Here is a 17,775-nt window from a genome sequence, read left to right on the forward strand (position 1 = left end):
TGGGCTGCTGGAGTTCTACTGAGGAAGTCCTTGCCTATACCTATTGCTTTCAGAGTATTCCCTGCTCTTTCCTGTACTAACTACGAGATTTTGGGTCTCAAAGTATCACTTTGAGTTTATACTAGTACAGGGTGATAGGCATGGTTCTAGTTTCAGTTTTCTGCAGGCAGATAACCACTTTTCCCAGCAACATTTGTTGAAGAGGTTGTCTTTTCTCCATTGTATGTTTTTGGTGCCTTTGTCAAAAATCAGGTGGGCATAGTTGTGTGGATTCATATCCGGGTCTTCATATCTGTTTTTATGCAGTGCCATGCTGTTTTTATTGCTATGGCTCTGTAGTATAGTTGGAAGTCGTGTATTGTGATACCTCCAGCATTGGTCTTTTTGCTTAGTATCGGCTTGGCTATTCATGGTCTTTTGTGTTTCCAAATGAACTTTAGGGTAGATTTTTCAGTCTCTGTGATGAATGTCATTGGGATTTTGATGGGAATTGCATTGAACATATAGACTGCTTTTGATAGTATATCCATTTTTATTATGTTGATTCTGCCAATCTATGAGCATGGGTGATCTTTCCATCTTCTGTAGTCTTCCTTGATCTCTTTCTTCAGTGGTTTGTAGTTGTTTTTATAGAGGTCATTTACATCCTTTGTTAAGTTTATTCCTAGGTCTTTGATTTTTTTTTTAGGCTATTGTAAATGGAATTATTTTCCTAAATTCTTTCTCAAGTTGTTCATTGTTGGTGTATAGAAAAGCTACTGATTATTGTAAGTTGATTTTGTATCCTGCTACAATGCTGAAGTTGTTTATGGTGTCTAGGAGTTTTTTGGTTCTTTGAGGTATAGGATTATGTTGTCTGCAAATAGGGATACTTTGACTATTTCTTTACCTATTTATATCCTTTTATTTCTTCTTCTTGTCTTATTGCTCTGGCTAGGAATTCCAGGACTATGTTGAATAGGAGTTGGGAGAGTGGGCATCCTTGTCTCATTCCTGACTTTAGGGGAAATGGTTTCAATTTTTCCCCATTAAGTATGATGTTGGCTATAGGTTTGTTATATATAACCTTTATAAAGTTGAGGTACATTCCTTCTATTCCTAGTTTTCTTAGAGCTTTTCTAATGAAATGGTGTTGAATCTTACCAAAGGCTTTTTCTGCATCTATTGAGAGGATCAAGTGGTTTTTGTCTTTGCTTCTGTTAATGTGCTGTATTATATTTGTTGATTTGCGTATGTTGAACCACTCCTGCATCCCTGGGATGAAGCTGACTTGTTCATGGTGAATGATCTTTCTGATATGTTGTTGGATTTAGTTTGCCATTATTTTATTGAGGATTTTTGCATCAATGTTCATTGAGGAGATTGGCCTGTAGTTTTCCTTTTTGAATGTGTCCTTGTCCAGTTTTGATATGAGTGTAATGCTGGCTTCATATAATGAATTAGGTAGTGTTCCTTCCCTTTTTATTTCATGGAAAAGTTAAAGGAGTGTTGGTATTAGTTCTTCTTTGAAGGTCTGGCACAATTCAGCTGAGAATCTGTCAGGTCCTGGACTTTTCTTTTTTAAGAGACTCTTTCTTGCTTTAATTTCATTGTGTGTTATAGATCTGTTTAGCTGTTTAATATCTCTTGGTTCAGTTTTGGGTGGTCATATGTATCTAGAAATTTACCCATTTCTTCAAGAGTTTCCAATTTGTTGGAATATAGGTTCTCAAAGTAGTCTCTGATGATTCCTTGAATTTCCTTAGTGTTTGTTATCTCTTCTTTTTCATTTCTGATTTTACTAATTTGGGTCTTTTCTCCTCATTTTAGTCAGACTTGCCAGGGGATTCTCAATCTTGTTTATTTTTTCAAAGAACCAACTCTTTGTTTCACTGATTCTTTGTATTTTTTTTGTCTCTATTTCATTAATTTTGTTTCTCTCCTTCTGCTTGTTTTGGGTTTTGCTTGTTCTTGTTTTTCTAGGAGTTTGAGATGAGAAGCATTATGTTGTTTATTTGAGATCTTTTTATTCTTTTAATATATGCACTCGTGGCTATAAACTTTCCTCTTAGGACTGCCTATTCTGTGTCCCATAGATTCTGGTAGGTGGTGTTTTCATTTTCATTAGCTTCCAGGAACCTTCTGATTTCCTCTCTTATTTCTTCTATGACCCATTGATCACTGAGCAATGTTATTTAGCCTTCAATTATTTGCATAATTTCTGCTGTTGCTTTTGTTGTTGAGTTGTAGTTTTAGTGCATTGTGATCAGATAGAATGCAGGGGGTTATTTCTATTTTTTTATATTTGCTGAGGCTTGCTTTGTGCCCTAAGATATGATCTATTTTGGAGAAAGTTCCATGGGCTGCTGAGAATGTATGTTGTGCCTTTGTTAGATGAAATATTCTGTAGACAATGGTTAGGTCCATTTGGTTTATGGTGTCATTTAGTTCTAGGATTTCTTTGTTGATTTTTAGTTTGGATGTCCTATCTATTGGTGATAGAGGGGTATTAAAGTCTCCCACTCCACTGTGTTGGAGTCTATATGTGCTTTTAAGTCCTTTAGTGTATGTTTGATGGGTGCACTGACATTGGATGCATATAGGTTGATAGTTGTTATTTCGTTTTGATGTATTGCCCTTTTTATTAGTATGAAGGGTCCTTCTTTATCTCATTTGACCAATGTAGGTTTGAAGTCTACTTTGATGTAAGTATTGCTACTCCTGCCTGTTTTTGGGGCCATTGGCTTGGTAAATCTTCTTTTAGCCTTTCACCCTGAGCCTAGTTTATTTCTGTCAATAAGATGGGTCTCATGTAAACAACAGATTGTCAGATCTTCTTTTTTAATCCAGTTTGCCAAATGGTGTCTTTTGATAGGGGAGTTGAGTCCATTGACATTCAGTGTTAATATTGATAGGTTTGTGGTGATTTCTGCCATTTAGTTGTTTTTGTTGTTTAAGGATTTTCTTGTGTGCAGTAGAATCAATGCTACTGTCTGATTACTTTTCTTCTCCTGTGGTTGGGACCTCTTGTCCTCTCGTGGTTTTGTTTGTTTTCATCTTCTGTGTGCAGAATTCCTTGTAGAATCTTCTGTAGTGATGGGTTGGTGGACATGTATTGTTTTAGTTTCTGTTTATTATGGAAGATTTTTATTGCTCCATCAACTTTGAATGATAGTTTTGCTGGGTAGAGTATCCTAGGGCTGAAGTTATTTTCATTCAGTGCCCAAAATATCTCACTCCATGCCCTTCTTGTTTTTAAGGTTTCCATTGAGATATCTGCTGTTATTTTGATGGGCTTACCTTTATATGTTATTTGTTTTTTCTCTCTTACAGCCTTCAATATTCTTTCTCTGTTCTCTGTGCTTGTTGTTTTAATGATAATGTGCTGTGGGGGGAGGTTCTATTTTGGGCAAGTCCATTTGGTGTCCTGGAGGCTTCCTCTTCTGAATGGGTAAAACTTTCTTGAGAAAGTTTGTACTTCTCCTTTTTCAATGCCCATGATTCTCATGTTTGGTCTTTTGATGGAGTTACTGAATTCTTGCATATTCCTTTCACAGCTCTTGAGTTGTTTGACTAAGATTTCTTTTGTTTTTTCTTTAATTTCTTTTTTATCTTTGCACTCTGAGATTCTGTCTTCCACTTGTTCTAGTCTGCTGGATCCTTCCACTGTGTTTTTTGTTTGACTAAAGGAACTTTTTACTTCCAAGATTTCTGTTTGATTCTTTTTTCTGAGGTTTTCCTTGTCATTGTTCAACTCTTCTTTTATGTTTTGTGTTGTCAACTTGGATTCATATATCTCCCTTTTTATAGTGTCCTTTGTTTCAGTTTGGTGTTAAAATCCTCTCTGAGTTCTTTTATTTGTCTCTGTGTCTTCTCATGTTTTTTATTTTTGGTGTCTTGATATTTCTGGAGTGCATCTTGTACATTCTGGTTAACCATGTCTATATCTTCTCCATGAATTTCTTGGTGATATCTTCCAAAATTTCTTCTTTGAGGGTTTTTATTTGGGTGTCATTGGGTTTCTTAGTGACATTTATTATTGTTTTGTTGAGGTCAGGAACTGGTTGTCCATTTTCTTCATTTCCCACTGAATCCTATATTGAATTTTTTTTTTTTTTAGGAGAGTGGTTTCCATCCCCTCTTCCTCCCATTGCTCCACTTGGTGCTGTGCAACTATGTTTTTGATAGGCTAGTTGGTGGTTTTGGTTGCCTATTTCTTTCTCTCTCTTTTTTTTTTTTTGTGTATGTGTTGTTTTGTTAGCTAGGTTGATGTGCTCTTTCTGTCCCTGGCCTGGAGGTGTAATATAGCAATAACAGATTCACAGGTTCAATGCCAGATCAGTTGTTTACATATTATATAAAAAACGCTTTGTTGTTAATATCTATAAACAGTGGGAGTTGGGGTGGGTGATGGTTATTAGGTTAGTTATAGATTTTGGGGAATTGGTAAAGGTGGTACTAAAAGGGGAGGTGGGAAAGGGGGAAGATGGGTAGAGGAAGAGGTATGGAGGCTGCTTGATTTTGTTTCTCTTGTGTGTGTTTGGATGTATTTCTGTTGTAGTGAAGGGTGCTTGTGTCAGGGATTGCAGGGGGCTGGGATTGTATGCAGTTGGTACAGTAGGCTAGTCAGCAGGTGGTGAGTGTGTAGGAGGGAGAGGTAATGTGGTGACAGGTTTGGGGAGGATAGGAAGAGAAGGTGAAGATGGGAAAAAAGTGGATGAGAAGGGCCAGAGAGAGTAGTTGGGAGGGAGAACAATGGATTGTAGCACAAGAGAGGGAAGGAAAGTGAAGAGGGAAAGAATAGGGCTAAGAGAATAATGATGGTGAAGTTAATAATACAGGAATAATAAAAATAAAAATTAAAAAGGAAAAAAAAGAAACAATAAAAAACACCAGGTTCAGGAATCACAGAAAGTTCAGTCTTTTGGTAAAAATTCTGGAGTTTTTCCTTAGGTGTCCAATCTTGGTATTGCCATACAAGCAGAAGCTCTGATGTGGTCTCACCAGGTTATTGGCTTGTGAGTAGTATTTGGTTCCTTCTGTCCACAAAATTAGTTGGAATTGTGAAGTGAGGTAAGACTGCTAACTCATGCAGGGTGGTCAGAGATGTTTTACCAGGCTGCAGCTGGGTTGCCCTCCAGTTGCAGCTCTGTTTGGTCAGCTCCTCCCCTAGCAAGGTAGGCAATTCAGTTTTGAATGCTGCCCTCTGTCCCAGAGATCAGGTCTGGGATCCACCACCTGTCCTGCTTTGGGAAGTTGGCCTGTCACCCCATCCCCACTTTCAGCTTTTGTGTTTTTCCCATTCTCTGCTGGGTGCTAGCAACTCCTTTGGGAGATTGGCTTGTCACTCCACTCCCACTCTCAGCCTTTATGTCTCTCCAGATCTCTGCTGGGTGCTGGTGGCTCCTCTGGGAGGTTGGCTTGTCACCCTGCTCCCACTCTCAGCCTTTGCTGCTTTATGTGTGAGTTAGTTCACTGAGAGTTTGGCATTGAGAGTTTGGCTCCTTGCCCACCCCCATTCTCAGGTTGAGTGTTCCACCCCCACCTCTGCTGTTGATGTTAGATTACAGTTTGCTATTTATGTTTTTGACTTTTGCTTGGGGGAGGGTTCAATCTGCCTAAGGGCTGTACTGGAATATTTTCCTGGGGGGTGAGTAGGGGAGTTGCACATGGTGTGTGATGCTCACTTGTTCTTCTGCAGTTTCACCCAAGCAACTTTGGAGCTGGCTGGCAGGGAAAAATGGCCTGCTTTTTTCAGTATGGTGCAGTGTAGGGAGGCTTTCCATGGGCTAGAGGTCCAGGATGTTGTAGAGTTTGATTCTGATTGATGCTCTGTCTTCTGCTTGTTGGGAGAACAACAACAACAAAAAAGCCAGGGATCTTCTTTCCCAGGGCCAGAGGTTGGACATGCCTTGTTGGCTGTGCCATGCAGGATTTTCATGGCTGTTAGGTGTGATTAAAGGCAGATTTGAGGATTAGTCTTTGAATTTTATCTGCACCTAATGGGATGGTGGTTATTATTTTGGCTAGGAGTAATCAGAATTACCCAACTGTAGCTCCAACATCTCAAGGAGGCTTCTGGGGTCATAGAGCTTAGGATTTCTGATTCCCTACCCTAGCCACCATTTTTGATCTCCCCACATTTTCTTTATCCATTCATCTGTTGACAGACAATTAGGTTGACTTCATCCATGTCTTGGCTATCATGAATCAGGCTGCAATAAACATGGGAATACAGATGTCTCTTTGGCATATTGATTTCATTTCCTTTGAAAATGGATCCAGTTGTGGGATTGCTGTATCTGACATTCTTCTTTAGGATTCTTCTTGGATTCTTTAAAAAAATATTTTTGCCCCTAGCCTCTAATCATTTCACTCTAACCAATCCCTACTCTTAAATATTCTGTATGGTGCCTCTAAAACAATTTCCTTGGACTGAGTTGGTTTATTCCTCTATTCCCAGAACTTTTGAGGCTGAGGCAAGAGAGTCAGAAGTTCAAGCAAGACCCTATGTCAGAAATCAGAAGGAAGAAAGGAAGGAAGAAAGGAAGGAAGGAAGGAAGGAAGGAAGGAAGGAAGGAAAAAATTAAAATAATTTCCTTGACCAGCACTGGGTCTATAATGGGAGCTTAGTAGACTTAGCCTCTTCTATCAAGGAGCTTACAGTCTACCAGAGGAAGATAGACAATAAATAGTTAAGTATATAAATAAATATAAACTATAAATTATACATTTACAAATTCTATAAATATATGAACATAATTATATAAATATATTGATGCATAATGCTAAATTTATAAGTTACATAATTTATATAACTAAATTGAGAAAATTGCTATAAGGGATCAGAGTTCTGGGATAGAGAATAAAGCAGAGATGCTTAGATTGCCTAAGTAGGAGAGGATTCCAAGGGAACTAGTATGTAGACTGAGAGAAACATGAAAGATGAGAAATAGGTAGTCAAAAACTGGATAGAGTGTTTCAGACACAGGAAATGATTGAATTTAGCATGTCTTAGAGACTGAAGGATGCCTCATGCTGCTGGAGAAGAGTGAGTTGGTGGGGAAATGTGGCTTTAGATGAGATCATAGAAATCAGTGAGAATGTGGAGGGCTGAATCATCATCTGCAGGCCTCAAGGCCTATGATAGGAATATTAGATTTTAAGGACAATGAGAAGGTATGAAGACATATTAAATAAATAAGAAATATAATGGGACTTACATTACAAAAGGATTCCAATAACTTGTGAGAAGAGTAATTTGAAATGGGACAATTGAGAAGCATGAAGATTGGTAAGGAAGTTATTGTACTGGTTTAGGTAAGAAATCGTGGTGACTTGGATTACAGTGGTGACAGTAAATTTGAGACAAGTTGTTAGATATACTCTATAGCAGCACTGTCCCATATAATTATAATGTGAGTCACAAACAGAAGCCAAATGCATACGTTAAAATTTCTTCTAACATTAAAAAAGGAAGAGGAAATAGGTGAAACTAATTTTAGTAATATTTTTTATTTAACTCAAGGTATCAAAAATATCACCGTAATACATAATCAAAATGTGTTAAAGAGATTTCTATTATCATGACAGAAAATACCTGAGAAAATTAACTTAAAAGGAGAAAGGTTTATTTTGGCTCACAGTTTCAGGAATTTTGATCCATGATCAGTTAGTTCCACTGCTTTTGGGCCTGTGGCAAGGCATAAAATCAAGGTGAAGAGCATGTGGTGAATCAAAGCTCCATAGTGGCCTGGTCTGGAGGGGTCGGGGTGGGGGGCAGAGAGAGAGAGAGAGAGAGAGAGAGAAGAGAGAGAGAGAGAGAGAGAGAGAGAGAGAGAGAGAGAGAGAGAGAGAGAGAGAGAAAGGGAGAGAATGAGAATGAGAATGAATGTGGGTGTGTGTTGGAAGGGGCCAGGATCCCACTATCCTCTTGACCTAACTTCCAATTAGACCCTACCTCTAAAGGTTCTATCACCTCCCAGTAACATCATGAGATGGGGACTAAGTCTTTAACTCATAGACCTTTGGGGGACATTTCATATCCAAGTTATAGCACAATATGAAAGTTAATAGTGAAATATTTGACTTTCTCATTTTGTACTGTTTTCAAACTCAGTTGCATATTTTATATTTAAAGTGCACCTTAAATTTGGAAGAGCCCTGTTTTAAGTGTTCAATAGCCACACAAGGCTAATGACAGTACAGTCCTATAGAATCTGGTGATGGATTAGACGTGAGGAATTGGACACAGAGGAAAAAAGGATAACTCCTTGTATTTTAGCTTGAGCATTGAGTATGTGGTGGTATCATTTGAGATGCAACAAACTGAGAGAGAGAAAGGGTTTAAGATACAGGGAAATACTGAATTCAACTTAAACCTGAGCTGTACTGAAGAGACAAGAAGGATGACTGTTAGTGACCCTGACACCTCCTATGGATTGGTTGACAGTAACTTGTCACTGAGGCTCCTTTGTCCCTTGGTTGGAAGTGCTGAAATTCATTACTGCTCCCTTAAAGATCTCCAGGTATCATCATCAGCACCTGTCCTCAGCACTGACAGAATTTTCTTGAGAACCAAGTGCCGCAAAAATATAGTTTGCGCTCACAAAACTCTCTCAGGACTGAGAGTAACAGTGGGAAGGGTTACTTGGAGGATATACCCACGGTGTGTTCAATAGCACACTGTGACAAGCTTACCTCTCAACAGGATCGCTAGAGGACAAGGGACTCCATAGACCTGCTTGTGCATCACTTCGTGCAACAAATGATGCTTACTGATCTAACAAAAGCTCTTTTCTGGCCAAATGCTGATATACATCCCAGTAAACATGTCAGGAAAGCCATTTGGATAAATGAGTGCTGCTCAGAGAGAAGTTTTGAGGTGGAATTACAACTTTGTGGATCAGTATAGCATTTCAAATGATACTTAAAATTGAGAATGATATAGAAGGTTAGCATTACCCATCCTGAGTTTCTCCAATACTAGGAGATTTGGTGGGAAAAAGCTAGGGATGCAAGCTAGAAGAGAAGAGTGTTTCAAGAAGGAGGCAGTGGATAACTGATGATGCTGTTATGAAAGGCGGAACAGAGATTTCACTATTGCCTTCTGATGATGTGCAAGCCTTTGACCTTCAAAGCCTTCCTCCAGCTGCCTGTCATCTATTGCTTCCAGACCCTTAAAATTTTATTTTGTTTCTGTTTTCCTAAACCTATTTTCTTGCGCTTTTTCCTACCTCCTTTTCCACGCCCCCCCCCCCCTTGGATGCTACTGGGGTTTAAACTCAGGGCCTTGCACTTACTACAGATGTGCTCTACTACTTGAGCCATGCCTCCAGCCCTTTTTACTTTAGTTTATTTTTCAGGTAAGGGTTTCGCACTTTTGCCTCCAGTGGCTTTGGACCTCAGTCCTCTTATTTTTGCCTGGCACGTATCTAGGATAATAGGCATGAGCGACCAAGTCTAGTCCTACCTCCAGTTTTAATATACTACTTTTGTGTTTTTTCTCTTTCAACTCTTCTCTCAAATTATTTTAATTACTTGAATTGGGATAATCACTGTCTGGTTTGCTATAGAGTACTCAGTTCTTACTTTGCTAACCTATATTATGTTTTTGATGCCCAAACATAAAAGCCTCCAATTTCAGACTTACAAACACAATATATACTTAGTGTTTAGTACTATGATTCTATTCACTCCTGGGTATCAAATATTAATCCATAAAGGGTTTGTTAATGATAAATAAATATTTAATAATTAATAATAAACAAATTATTAATAATAAGGTTTGGAAAAATTATAAGAGCAGCTTAGTGTTATTGTTTTTTTTTCTTTTATTCATATATGCATACAATATTTGGGTCATTTCTCCTCCCTACCCCCTGCCCCCATCCTTACCTCCTGGCCCCCTCCCTCTCTCTCCCTACCCCCATGCTATCAGGCAGAAACTATTTTGCCCTTATCTCTAATTTTGTTGAAGACAGAGTATAAGCAATGATAGGAAGGACCAAGGGGTTTTACTAGTTGAGATAAGGATAGCTGTACAGGGAGTTGACTTGCATTGCTTTCCTGTGCATGTGTGTTACCTTCTAAGTTAATTCTTCTCAAACTAAACTTTTCTCTAGTTCCTGGTCCCCTTTTCCTATTGGCCTCAGTTGCTTTAAGGTATCTGCTTTAGTTTCTCTGCATTAAGGGCAACAAATGCTAGCTAGTTTTTTAGGTGTCTTACCTATCCTCACCCCTCCCTTGTGTGCTCTCGCTTTTATCATGTGCTCATAGTCCAATCCCCTTGTTGTGTTTGCCCTTGATCTAATGTCCACATATGAGGGAGAACATACGATTTTTGGTTTTTTGAGCCAGGCTAACCTCACTCAGAATGATGTTCTCCAATTCCATCCATTTACCAGCGAATGATAACATTTCGTTCTTCTTCATGGCTGCATAAAATTCCATTGTGTATAGATACCACATTTTCTTAATCCATTCGTCAGTGCTGGGGCATCTTGGCTGTTTCCAAAACTTGGCTATTGTGAATAGTGCCACAATAAACATGGATGTGCAGGTGCCTCTGGAGTAACAGTCTTTTGGGTATATCCCCAAGAGTGGTATTGCTGGATCAAATGGTAGATCGATGTCCAGCTTTTTAAGTAGCCTCCAAATTTTTTTCCAGAGTGGTTGTACTAGTCTACATTCCCACCAACAGTGTAAGAGGGTTCCTTTTTGCCCGCATCCTCGCCAACACCTGTTGTTGGTGGTGTTGCTGATGATTGCTATTCTAACAGGGGTGAGGTGGAATCTTAGTGTGGTTTTAATTTGCATTTCCTTTATTGCTACAGATGGTGAGCATTTTTCCATGTGTTTTCTGGCCATTTGAATTTCTTCTTTTGAGAAAGTTCTGTTTAGTTCACTTGCCCATTTCTTTATTGGTTCATTAGTTTTGGGAGAATTTAGTTTTTTAAGTTCCCTGTATATTCTGGTTATCAGTCCTTTGTCTGATGTATAGCTGGCAACTATTTTCTCCCATTCTGTGGGTGTTCTCTTCAGTTTAGAGACCATTTCTTTTGTTGAGCAGAAGCTTTTTAGTTTTATGAAGTCCCATATGCTATGTCTTAGTTGCTGAGCTGCTGGGGTTCCACTGAGAAAGTCCTTGCCTGTACCTATTAGTTACAAAGTATTTCCTACTCTTTCCTTTACCAACTTTATAGTTTGTGGTCTGATATTAAGATCCTCGATCCATTTTGAGTTAATATTGGTATAGGGCGATAAACATGGATCTAGTTTCAGTTTTTTGCAGACTGCTAACCAGTTTTCCCAGCAGTTTTTGTTGAAGAGGCTGTCTTTTCTCCATTGTATATTTTTAGCACCTTTGTCAAAGATAAGTTGGTTATAATTGTGTCGCTTCATATCCGGATCCTCTATTCTGTTCCACTGGTCTTTGTGTCTGTTTTTGTGCCAGTACCATGCTGTTTTTATTGCTATTGCTTTGTAATATAGTTTGAAGTCAGGTATTTTGATACCTCCAGCGTTGTTCTTTTGACTGAGTATTGCCTTGGCTATTTGTGGCTGCTTGTGTTTCCATATAAATTTAACAGTAGATTTTTCAATCTCTTTGGTGAATGTCATTGGGATTTTGATGGGAATTGCTTTAAACATGTAGATTGCTTTTGGGAGTATAGACATTTTTTCTATATTGATTCTACCAATCCATGAGCATGGGAGATCTCTCCACTTTCTATAGTCTTCCTCAATCTCTTTCTTCACAAGTTTATACTTTTCTTTGTAGAGGTCTTTCACATCATTTGTTAAGTTTACACCTAGGTATTTGATTTTTTTTGAGGCTATTGTAAATGGTATTGTTTTCCTATATTCTTCCTCAGTTCATTCGTTATTAGTGTATAGAAATGCTAATGAGTTTTCTATGTTGATTTTATATCCTGCTACCTTGCTATAGCTGTTGATGATGTCTAGGAGCTTTTGAGTAGACTTTTTTGGGTCTTTAAGGTATAGGATCATATCATCTGTAAGTAGGGATATTTTGATAGTTTCTTTACCTATTTATATTCTTTTTATTCCTTCTCTTGCCTAATTGCTCTGGCTAGGAATTCCAGTACTATGTTGAATAGGTTTGGAGATAGTGGTTATCCTTATCTCGTTCCTGATTTTCGAGGGAATGGTTTCAGTTTTTATCCGTTAAGTATAATGTTGGGTGTAGGTTTGTCATATATAGCTTTTATAATGTTGAGTTACTTTCTTTCTATTCCTAGTTTTCTTAGAGCTTTTATCATGAAACGGTGTTGGATCTTATCAAAGGCTTTTTTTGCATCTATTGAGATGATCAAGTGGTTTTTGTCTTTGCTTCTGTTAATGTGGTTTATTACATTTATTGATCTTCGTATGTTGAACCAGCCCTGCATACCTGGGATAAAGCCTAATTGGTCATGGTGAATGATCTTTTTGATGTGTTGTTGAATTCGGTTTGCCATTATTTTATTGAGGATCTTTGCATCAATGTTCATTAAGGAGATAGGCCTATAGTTCTCTTTTGGAGGTGTCTTTGCCTGGTTTTGGGATAAGTATAACACTGGCTTCATAAAATGTGTTAGGCAGTTTTCCTTCCCTTTCTATTTCATGGAACAGTTTAAGGAGGGTTGATCTTAGTTCTTCTTTAAAGGTCTGATAGAATTCAGCAGAGAATCCATCAGGTCCTGGACTTTTCTTTTTGGGGAGACTCTTGATTGCTGCTTCAATTTCATTTTGTGTTATAGATCTATTCAGGTGATTAATGTCCTCTTGGCTCAGTTTTGGATGATCATAGTATCTAGAAATCTGTCCATTTCTTCAAGATTTTCAAATTTATTTGAATAGAGGTTCTCGAAGTAGTCTCTGATGATTTCCTGGACTTCCATGGTGTTTGTTTTCTCCCCTTTTGCATTCCTGATTTTACTGATTTGAGTTTTTTCTCTCTTCATTTTAGTCAGGTTTGCCAGGGGTCTGTCGATCTTGTTTATTTTTTCAAAGAACCAACTTTTTGTTTCATTAATTATGGTTTTTTTGGTTTCTATTTCATTGATTTCAGCTCGTATTTGTATTATTTCTCTCCTATTTGTTTTGGGATTTGCTTGTTCTTGTTTTTCTAGGAGTTTGAGATGTATCATTAGGTCACTGATTTGAGATCTTTTAGACTTTTTAATATGTGCACTCATGGCTATAAACTTTCCTCTCAGGACTGCCTTTGCTGTGTCCTATAGGTTCCGGTAGGTTGTGTTTTCATTTTCATTGACATCCAGGAACCTTTTAATTTCCTCTTTTATTGTTCATTAAACAATGACTTATTCAGTTTACAGTTGTTTGCATGGTTTTTGTCTTTATTTTTGTTGTTGAGTTCTAGTTTTATTGCATTGTGATCTGATAGAATTCATAGTATAATTTCTATTTTCTTATATTTGCTGAGGCTTGCTTTGTGTCCTAGGATATGATCTATTTTGGAGAAGGCTCTATGAGCTGCTGAGAAGAATGTATATTGTGTAGAAGTTGGATGAAATGTTCTGTAGACATCAACGAGGTCTATTTGATCTGTGGTATGTTTTAGATCTTGGATTTCTTTATTGATTTTTTGTTTGGATGATCTATCCATTGATGATAGTGGGGTATTAAAGTCTCCCACAACCACTGTGTTGGAGTTAATATATGCTTTTAGGTCCTTCAGGTATGTTTGATGAAATTGGGTGCGTTGACATTGGGTGCATATAGGTTGATAATTGTTTTTTCCTTTTGGTCTATTTCCCCTTTTATTAGTATGGAGTGTCCTTCTTTATCTCATTTGATCAATGTAGGTTTGAAGTGTACTTTGTCAAAGATAAGTATTGCTACTCCTGCCTTTTTTCGGGGGCCATTGGCTTGGTAAATCTTCTTCTTGTTTTTTATCCTAAGGCTATGCTTATTTCTATCAACAAGATGGGTCTCCTGTAAGCAATAAATTGTTGGATCTTCCTTTTTAATCCAGTTTGTCAAACGGTGCCTTTTGATGTGGGAATTAAGTCCGTTAACATTAAGTGTTAGTACTGATAGGTATGTGGTGATTCTTGTCATTTAGTTGTCTTAGTTGTTTGAAGGTTTGATTGTGTGTACCTAAATTGATGTTACTCTCTACTTTCTTTGTTTTTCTTTTCCTGTAGTTTGGTATTGCCTGCCCTTTCATGGTTATTTTGGGTTTCACTTTCTATGTGCAGAATCCCTTGAAGAATCTTTTGTAGTGGTGGCTTTGTGTTCACATATTGTTTTAGTTTCTGCTTATCATGGAAAACTTTTATTTTATTCTATTTTGAATGATAGTTTTGCTTGGTAGAGTATCCTGGGGTTGAAGTTATTTTCATTCAGTACCCAGGAGACCTCACCCCAAGCTCTTCTTGCTTTTAATGTTTCTGTTGAGAAGTCTGCTGTGATTTTGATGGGTTTACCTTTGTATGTTATTTGTTTTTTCTCTCTTACAGCCTTCAGTACTCTTTCTCTAGTCTCTGTACTTGTTGTTTAAATAATATGTCATGGGGTAGTTCTCTTTTGGACAGGTTTGTTTAGAGTTATGAAGGTTTCCTGTACCTGTATAGGCATAGTTTTCTCTAGATGTGGGAAGTTTTCTGTAATTATTTTGTTGAATATGTTATGCATTCCTTTTTCTTGCACCTCTTCTTCTTCAATGCCCATGATTCTCAGGTTTGGTCTTTTGATGGTGTCAGTAAGTTCTTGCATTTTCTTTTGACAGGTGTTGAGTTGTTTAACTAACAGTTCTTTGGTTTTTCCTTTAATTACCATTTCATCTTTGAGTTCTGAGATTCTGTCTTCTGCTTATTTTAGTCTACTGGATTGGCCTTCTGTTTTGTTTTGCATTTCTGTTTCATTCTTTTTCTGAGGTTTTCCATATCCTGAGTCGTTTCCTCTTTAATGTCTATTTTCATCTTGAGTTCATTTATCTCTTTATTTTTTGTGTTCTTTGTTTCACTTTGGTGTTTATACAGTGCTTCTATGGTTTCTTTTATTTGTTGTTTTGTTTTCTCAAATTCTCTATTTTGTTGTTTTGGAATTTCTTGAGTGTCTCCTGTATATTTGGTTGACCATATCCAGTATCATGTCTATAAAATTCTCATTGATTACTTGCAGGATTTCTTCTTTCAGGATGTTCTTGTGGGCTTAATTGGGTTCTTCTTTGCATGAGGAGTGGCCCTTCCCCCCTCTCTGGTGGCACTTTCAACAAGATAGCTGCAGTTATAAGCTTTCCCCTCTCCAAGGTTGCTGGGTGGGTGCTGCTGCTCCTGCCTTCTCTGGCTGGATTGCTTAATTATAGTTCGCCTGAGGGATTGCTCCTCCCCCACTCTTTGGGATTGGGGCACCCCACCCTCTTCGCTACTTTTTTATTCAGCTGCTTGTTTATTGTTCAGTTTGTTTTTTCTCTTTTTTTTCCCCCTGGGTGGGGGTCAGTCTGTCCAGGGGGCTATGCTGATCTGGCCCAGCATTGTCTGTGGGAGTACCACATATCACTTAGCCCACCTGGTGGTCTGCGTCTTCCCAAGGAGTCTGGGAGCTGGTGTCTGGTGGTGCAGGAGCCCTCCTGGTTTCTCTGTTTAACGTGGAGTGGGGATGTTATGCATGGGCTGGGGGTGTGGAGGAGTCAGAGTTTTGCCTCTTCTTGGTGTTTTTTCCTGCCAGGCATATCTCCAGCGTCTCTCCAAGATTTTATTTTAGGAAACATGCTTTCTGCTTCCTCCCTCTAGTCGCCATCTTGGAATCGGTATCAGTGTTATTCTTTAGTAAGTTTGCTCATAGGAAACACTTGGAATGATAGTTCTGAAACTGGTCATTCAGATCATTACAGCAGACAAGTGAGCTGTTAGCTTATTTTTGTTAATTATTTCCCTAGAAAATTCCCAGTTATTTCCTATCATAGGGACCTTTTCACTATCCATGTTTGTCCACAGGCTCTCACTTTCTGTTGTGTGACTCATCACTCTAGAATACTTTGTGTCTTACATTTCATTTCCAGGCCTCAGAGGACATTGCCAAAATTTCTGTCGATTGTTCATTGATCTTGAACATCTATTTAAATCATTACTGCCTGAACAGCTCTGAACTACACTGTGCCCAGAGGATGTCTTCTTTCAAGGCCATGTGGCTTAAAGGGAAGTGAACATTGATAATACCAAATTTCTCCTTGCCACTGGGAAAATTTTTGTCTTTTTTGAAGGACTTTCTGTTGAATTTGATATTGTTTGAGTGGGTCATTATTGCTCCTGGGATATAGTTCTGAAAGTACAAATGGATTTAGAATGAAAAGTAAGTATCCCTCACCCCTCTTTACCAGAGCAACTCTTTTTTTTTCCTTTATTATGGAGCCTTTCAGAGATAGTTTATGAAAGACATATGTTCCTATATTTCTGGCACCCACATTATAACATAAAATATTTACTTTTTTTTTTAACTAACTTTGTTAAAGCTTAGGGATTATTATATATCAATATAAAAAGAGCTGCTCCATACTTCTTAATAGATACATAGTAGTCTTTTGGACAGATGTACTAAAATTTATATAGTCCAAATATATGGACATTTAATCTATTACTAAATTCCTATTAAAATACTCTCAAAAGAATATATTTGTATAATAAGAAATGCACAAAATATCTGTAGGGTATAGACTTAGAAGTGGAATTGTTGGGTCAAAATATATGTAAGCTTTTAAAATTTTGTTAGATATTTCCAAATTGTTTTCCACTGATACTGTAGCAATTACATATCTGTTAATAATATATGAAAATGTGTCCTTTACCAATGGCATTTTTGCTCGTTACCAAGCTGATAGGTAAGACTGGTATTTCTGCCTGGTGCTGGTTGCCCAACACCTGTAATCCTAGCTAGTCAGGAGGCAGAAGTCAGGAGGATCACAGTTCCAAGCTAGTCCCAGGGAAATAGTCCACAAGATACTGTTTTGAAAATATGCAACCAAAAAAGGGCTGGTGGAGTGGCTCAAGTGGTAAAGTGCCCTGAGTTCAAACCCCACTACCTCCAAAAAAGGAAAAAATAAATATCTCCTAACTTCAATTTACATTTTCTTTATTATGAACCAAGTTCAGCAGTTTTTATACATTCAAGGTCTCTAAATTGTCCTTTTATGCCCATTGTGTGTTTTTCCCCCAATTGAGCTGTTTGTCTTTCTGCAGGATCTCTTTATATGTTAAGTAATGTACTTCAGTGAAATCCCCCTAAACTTTTAAATTTATAATAGATTTTTATCATGTAGAATATATTTATATATATAGTGGCACTGGGGTTTGAACAGGGCCTCATGCTTGCTAGGCAGGTGCTCTTACCACTTGAGCCACTCCGCCAGTCCTTTTTTTTTTTTTTCGTATGTGTGAGGTATTTTTGAGATAGGTTCTTCACAGCTGGCTTTGAACCCCTATCCTCCTGATCTCTGCATGAGCCACTGGTGCTTGTCTCATGTAGAATATTTATTTTGCATGCAGTTGGATTTATTTATCATTTCTTTCATGGTTTAGAAAGACTTTCCTGTTCTAATATTATAAAATAATTAATCTTTTTTTTTCTTACAGTTTTTTGATTAAAAATCATCATTTGATCTGGTTCAGCACTATTTATTGAAGAATCCTTTCTTTTTCTACTGATAAATATTTGTTTCACTCCTGCACCGTATCTGTGGTACCATACTGCTTCCATTTTATCCAGTTGTGCATGTGTGTGTGTGTGTGTGTGTGTGTGTGACCTGCAGAAACATTTTAAAGTTGTTCT

General features: G+C 37.8%; 1 protein-coding gene across 10 annotated transcripts in view; it reads left to right on the top strand.

Annotated features, from left to right (window-relative positions):
• The window catches only part of LOC109696870 (transcription termination factor 1, mitochondrial), a 307,446-nt gene that overhangs the window by 20,171 nt on the left and 269,500 nt on the right, over positions 1-17,775 (top strand). For 3 of the 10 annotated variants that reach the window (XR_012445155.1, XR_012445152.1, XR_012445156.1), the window contains exons 3-4: positions 16,013-16,302; positions 17,580-17,685. The exons of 6 other annotated variants lie outside the window; for them this stretch is intronic. The gene's annotated coding sequence lies outside the window, so the exon portion shown is untranslated. The remainder of the gene's footprint in view (positions 1-16,012; positions 16,303-17,579; positions 17,686-17,775) is intronic. One more of the 10 variants, XR_012445157.1, reaches the window with a different exon arrangement.

The sequence above is a fragment of the Castor canadensis genome, chromosome 2 (assembly GCF_047511655.1).
Source record: "Castor canadensis chromosome 2, mCasCan1.hap1v2, whole genome shotgun sequence".
NCBI lineage: Eukaryota > Metazoa > Chordata > Mammalia > Rodentia > Castoridae > Castor > Castor canadensis.